This window comes from Aedes albopictus, chromosome 3 (assembly GCF_035046485.1).
Source record: "Aedes albopictus strain Foshan chromosome 3, AalbF5, whole genome shotgun sequence".
Taxonomy (NCBI): Eukaryota; Metazoa; Arthropoda; class Insecta; order Diptera; family Culicidae; genus Aedes; species Aedes albopictus.
The window spans coordinates 444,692,141-444,698,099 of record NC_085138.1 but is presented as its reverse complement, the minus strand read 5'-3'; the positions used below and the strand labels follow the sequence as shown (position 1 = coordinate 444,698,099).

The 5,959-nt window shown below is 39.7% G+C and overlaps 1 long non-coding RNA gene across 1 annotated transcript; it reads left to right on the top strand.

Moving 5' to 3' along the window:
• The first annotated feature begins 263 nt into the window (after positions 1 to 263).
• On the top strand, positions 264 to 1,969 carry LOC134292127 (uncharacterized). Its single transcript, XR_009999486.1, has 3 exons — positions 264 to 1,147; positions 1,226 to 1,268; positions 1,632 to 1,969. It is a non-coding gene; the product is annotated as an uncharacterized LOC134292127 (long non-coding RNA).
• Positions 1,970 to 5,959: the final 3,990 nt, after the last annotated feature.

Below are 5,959 nucleotides of genomic sequence, written 5' to 3'. Positions count from 1 at the left end.
CAACCTTACTCAAGTGAAGATTCAAATCCTTACACAATTTTCTGATTGAAATTTGTTCTAGCCTGGATGTCTGTTCTCTGTGCTACAACTTTGCATGTGCATGTGCATGAGCGACGACTTCGATTTGATGCTGCGACGATAAATAATAGCGTAAAAATGAACCTAATGCAAACCGAGGCTCAACCGCCGTTTCAAATCAACCCGAAACCGAGCACTGCTCCCTCTCGTTTCCAGTGCCCGCCGCCAGAGACCGCTCACCCGGCTATCTTGAAACTTTCTTGCCACTTCCGGACGTGACGTCAAAGTTTGCTCCTCCGTCAAAAAGCAGCGCTCTCTTTCTCTCTCTCTTGCACTGCCGGGGTTGCATGCATCGCAGCTCTGGCACTCTCTCGTTCGTTTGCGCCTTCATTTTCACTTCGGCTTCACTCGAGTTTGGTTCGCTTTCGCGGCGTGAGGATTTTTCTCTCTTCGCCGGACTGAGTGGTGTGCGGCGGTACGTGAATTTCCTCGGGTCTTGACCTCCAGTTTTTAGTGCAGTTTTCGGGTAATAAAATGCCAAAATTCGGCATTGTTTTTGTTTTTCCGAGTGGGGCTAAGTTTGGGGACCGGTTATTGAGTGAAGGTTGCGAAAAATTCGGTGAAAAAGTGCGGTTTTCGGGCGGTTGAAATTGCGGAAGTTGTTCCCACAATGCGGCGACGGCGAGACGAGCTTGGCGTGGTTTTCGACTCTCGCTCTCGAATGATCGTCGTTCGAGTGAAGTGCAAGTGAAAATAAGGTGAAATTTCGGATCGTGTTTTTTTATTTGCCGGGTGGAAAAATAAGTGAAAGATTCTGCTTGAGGGTTATTGAATTAAAACGTTTTTAGGTCGTCGCGCTAAGTGTCTTGGCGGTTCCTTCCGCTCGGAATCGACGTGCTAGCAAGCTGGTGGCTGTATAAGGAAGAAATGCGGAGAGGAAAAAACGTGCTTTTTCACGAAAGCTGTCCCTCCTTGAATTGGACGAGAACCAAAATGGTGCGCTGTTTCGCGGTATATTCTTGTGGCTTGATGCATTTGAAAAATCTCAAATCACAGGAGTATACTGTGAGAGATCGCGGAAATCGGCCCGGAGATGAGTCACCGGGAAATCCGCGCGCCAGAACAACAGGTAAGATCACCGAGAACGATTCTAACCTAGAATAGATTGTTTACTCAGGCATGTTTCTTCTCTACACCTTCCTTCCAGATTGTGGAACCATTACCGGAAGTGGCTTTTCATCCTGTTCTAGGTAAGCATTTACTTTGCGGAAAACATCCAACTTCCCGAAAAAACGCGCTTTCAATGATGATAAAACTTAAGAGCCAATCCATTGACCGCTTCGTGCGGCGTGAAATAAACCCCCTTTTGAACTGAGAATCTCCGTAGTTCGACGGATTGTGGCGGGCGATGTCTTTTGGCCGCTCCTCGACGAAAAGAAAATGCTTCAAAGCTCATTGAACCCAAAGCAGCAGGCAGCAGCCCAAACACACCGCTCACACAATCCCGACGATTAGAGAGAGATAGAGAGTACAGTAACTGCGCCGCGACGCATCAAAATAGGTTAGCAGTTTTATAACACGCTTTCCCTCCTCTTTTCCCTCTTTCCCTGTAGAGTGATGTTCTACAACCATCAAACTAGCCACCGATGACGACGCACACTGGGGCAGGATCGAGAGTGCATGGCAAAAAAACCTCCAACTCGATGAGAGGACAACATCGATGTCGAGGGTAAATCATGTATTTTGGACAAGCTGAGGACAAAGCTAGGGAAAATGTCGCTTAACTTCCTCGGAAACCAATCGATTATGGTCGACAGTTTCTTCTGCGCTTGTAAATATGACTGCGTTTCTGGCGACAAAAAATCGTAACTAAAGCAAGTTAGAAAATCGCGATTTCTAATCACCTGTAAGGAATGCATGTTGAACACCCTGGAAAACATAATTTGAACAGAGCCATTATCTGAAAGTTTGGCGAAACTATGAACAATCAACAAGCTTTCTGTTGCAGTTATAGACACTATACTGCCTCCAGGGTCTCCAGTGGTTGAGGCTATGGATCTCGACTCCCTGGGCATAGTGTATAATTCTACTTGCCTCACAATATTCAACTTCATGCAATGACATGAAAGACAAAGAAAGCCCTTCATTTAATACCGTCAAACGGGGTGACTTTATAGGGCCCATATAGCCGAGGCGGTAAACGCACGGGTATTCAGCATGACCATGCTGAGGGTGACGGGTTCGATTCCCGGTCGGTCCAGGATCTTTTCGTAAAGGAAATTTCCTTGACTTCCTTGGGCAAAGAGTATCTTCGTGCCTGCCACACGATATACACATGCAAAATGGTCATTGGCAGAGGAAGCTCTCAGTTAATAACTGTGGAAGTGCTCATAGAACACTAAGCTGAGAAGCAGGCTTTGTCCCAGTGAGGACGTTACGCCAAGAAGAAGAGGAGGGGTGACTTGCAACACTTTTCAGCTTCAACTAACAAAAAATGTTGATTAAACTCAATTTTAAAGTTCAAACTATTTGTAATAGTTTTAATAGCCAGCTCCTCTATAAAATAGAGTGAACAAGTTATAGATTGATTTATTTTTTCATGTTGAAAAAGCCAAATAAGGTCGTTTTTGATACAAGACGTCGTGCGGGGTGACTTGCAACACCCAATGTAAATCCCTTTTCAAACACGCAGATATTAATTTTTAGTTTTAAGCATATTTCAAGCATATTTTTTCAAATCGACGTATCTAACTTTTTCACTGATCTGAGTAAATTCATGGTCAATGTTGACGACCATTTCACTAAAACAGTTTTTTATAAAAAGACTTTTCATAAGCTTTTTCGTGCTTAACATCACCAGGGATATAGCACGCAATAGGTAAGAAACAAAACCTATTCATTCCATATCATTTTTACAATGAATTTTGACATAAATACACATACACCGGGTTGGTTAGAGATACGTCATGCCAGATACGTCGCTTTTGTATGGTGCCAGTTTGGTGTATCTGTTACTTTTGATTTTGGCTAGATACGTCGTTTGGTTTTCTCATGTATCAAAACGGTGTATCTATCAGTAAAGTTGTAAACATGAAAATAGTTAGATACGTCGTTTCGAAAAATATGCTTAGTTAAACAAATTAAGCAATAAATCATCAAACAGTGATGTGGGTTCTTCAATTTGCTTTATGAATCATGCATGCAGCCGTTAACCCTCTAATACCCAACCCCGCCTTTAGACGGGGTATAGTTTGAGTATTTTTGTAATTTTTGTTTCGCGGATAATCATTTTTTTTATATTTTTGGCAGATACTTAGGACCGTTCTGTATATCTCAAAATGGTTTTTGGTGTCTTTCAATGCGTATTTACATTTTTGAAAAATCATTGAAAAATTGATGTTTCAGTCACCTTTCAGAAGTCATTGATTATTTTGTATTGAATCCCTATAAATAACATATTTATCCCTATAAATAACATATTTTCCCAAATCATTCTATCAAAGTAGAATAGTTTAAGGGAATTGAATACACTCTAAAAAGATTTTCCTAAAAATTACACGGAAAATAAAATTTTCCATAAAAAAATTTTCAAATAAATATATTTCAACCATTATCATAAAATCTCAAAATGTTTTCGTCTCAAAAAATCCGTATCCCAAATAGACTTCCAGGAAAAATATAAAAGTGTGGGGATGTTCAAAAATAAAAATTAGAAAAATCAAAAACTGAAATTAACAAAATCGAGAATTAAAAAGAATCATCTTCCAAAACATGCTTAAATCGATTTTAGATGACGAAAAATGATATTCAGATCTAAATCAAAAATTTGGGTATTAGAGGGTTAACCTAGATTTGTTTACATTCTCGAGTTACGTCGAATTGAAAAATTATGCTTGATTTGATAAGTATTCTTGCTACTATTGTAATATCGTTTGGGCTGACATACTTATTTTTACATTTGTTTTTACTTAGGAAATTGAATTGTGAATTTTTATATGGAAATATTGGGCTCAAAAACACCAAGTTACTAATTGTTAATTTAACATAAGTTTAAATGTATTTTTCAGTTCATATAATGATCCTTCAGACTGTTGCTGGTGAATTATTAGTTAAACAACAATATTTTGTTTTTTTGGACTTTGAATTATTAAGAAAATTAGTGTTGCAAGTCACCCCGTCTAGGTACAATATTTACATTTACATTTTACATTTATTGTTCAAATAATACGGCAACCTGCCAGCTTAAGCCATGCATCAGGTCAAGGACACTTACAAATATTTGAAATTTACAAAATGACATACAGTACTGGCCAAAATTATAGGCAATGCTCATGATACTATGTTTAGGTTGATAAATCTCCCTTTGAGATAGCTTTATTCAAATGCAATTATTTTAGTATTATTGTCTATTGACTACATATTAACAATTCAACGTTTTTTACTCCAAACGATTATCAACATAGAAAAACTAATTAAAATCTTAAAATTGGTCAAAAACTGTCTGGCCAAAATAATAGGCACTATGTTGACCTACCAAAGAAGGTATGATGTCCTATCTCAGAAACTTTTTTTCATCGAGGTTATAATACTTTCACGAGCCTTAAATATTCTTTTAGCACGGTTTGGAATCAGGATCATAAGTTTATGCCATTGGCGTTTGGTGAATTTTGAACTAATATCCATGAAAGCTACAACGAATACCTGGCGATTTTTAGTTTGATAGTTTTACAACGTCTGATCAATATACTTCAAGTGATCTTAATACGATTGTTGTCTAGGCTAGTTGACGATCAAGCTAGGACAGAAATTCCATGGCTTTGAAACCAATCAATTGATATTTCACCTTGTGATATGAAGCATTCTCTTCATGGAAATACCAGTTATCATCATTATAACTGAAGTTCTCATCAAAGTGTTTATCCTAGACAACAGATATAGTTTTGATATATTGTTTGGCATTCAGTATACCCCCAGATGATATCAGGGGATCAATATCTTTAAAAAAAATCATCCCCACAGACTGTTACTACCCCAGCCCCTTGCAGTCGTGTTTGGATGCTGAATAGCAAATTGCGTTATTCTACTCTCCACCTTACAGACACCCCATATTCCAGTAAATTTCTTCAAAAAGGATAAAATCACTGAATACAGCATGGTACTGTTGTATTTGGCTCCAATGGGCATGTTTTTGGCACCCTTCGAGGCGTTCTTAATTTACTTGTTGTCTTAGACTGAAAACCGCTTTTTTGAGTAGCTGTATAACTAATAACGGAAAGTGGGACTGGATACTAACAGTGTGTGAGACTGCATTTCTTCAATAGAAACTGGACTGCCGGCAAGTATGGGAAAAAATCAATCATTTATTGCGTATCCCTCGCTCACATCCACGCACAATCTGATGCGAGTGCGCTTCTCCCCCAGCCAAGCAAAATCTTTCCACTTTCATTGCGCATTCTTTCTAATCGCCGAGCACCGGGCGACGCAAGCAACGACGGCCGAATGAATCGCTACCGAATCTGAGTGCCGAAGGCGAACGAACCAAGATTGAATGAATGTTTGCGTTCAGAGTCGGGTGCGAGAGCATTCATGTTGGAACGTTCATTTAGCGTTCAGTGGAAGCATTCAGTACTGGGAATTGAATCAGTGAGTGCGTTTTGATTCAATCAGCTGAATGCCACTCGGTAGTTGAGAGAGCGAACGTTGTTTTCGTATACATCGATGCAAGCTGATTCATTTCGCTCTCTATTTGTTTATCTCCTGATTCGCTTCGGTGGCGTCGGTTGCGAGCCGTTCGTGTTGCGTTCGTTCTTAATGCGCCGCGCTCTCACTCAGTATTGGGTTGTTGGCGTTCTTTTTGCTATTTTGCATCGCCGGCATTCGGGTGAGCGAATGAGTTTTCCCATGCTTGACTGCCGGTTTCATAGAAAGATAGATTGAATTC